Here is a 601-nt window from a genome sequence, read left to right as displayed (position 1 = left end):
GTGTTTCCACCTTGTTGTGTTTCTTTTGTGTCTCTTTGGTGCTTTTGTCTTATTTTGTTACTTGGTGTTGGTGGCTATGCCAGTGCCTTATTTTTGAATGTCGCTCTCACCCCCAGTCGTGTTTCAGTTTCTGAAATGCTACTCTTTCCCTTGGTACCCTGCTGTTGTATACCCTGTGAGTCTGTATGTCTCTCTTGTGATTTTGTCTTTTTCCTTTTTTTGGAGATGCTGGTTGTACACGTGTCTCACTTCTGTCTGTTGTCGTTGCAACTTCTTCCTGGGCTGCTTCGTGTTGCTGTTCATCTTTCGGCGGTGTGTCCCTTCTCTCTCTCTCTCTCTCTTCCTTCTGTTCACCTCTGTAAAGTCTCCTCTGTAAAGTCTCCTGTTTTCTGCCTGTTTTTGTTGAACCTGCACATTCACCGCTGCAATCTGTTGTACGCTTTGGGGACATACCTTCTTCATATGCCATCCTTCTTATATGTATGTAATATGATTTTTCTGAATCTTCAGATTTTTTTCAATTTGCTAGGCCACTGGTTTTAAATTGATATTAATCAAATTAATATTCAATTTTTCACCCCTATTATTTAAATTATATATA

This window comes from Octopus bimaculoides, chromosome 26 (genome assembly GCF_001194135.2).
Source record: "Octopus bimaculoides isolate UCB-OBI-ISO-001 chromosome 26, ASM119413v2, whole genome shotgun sequence".
NCBI classification, from domain to species: Eukaryota; Metazoa; Mollusca; class Cephalopoda; order Octopoda; family Octopodidae; genus Octopus; species Octopus bimaculoides.
This window is presented reverse-complemented; position numbering follows the sequence as displayed.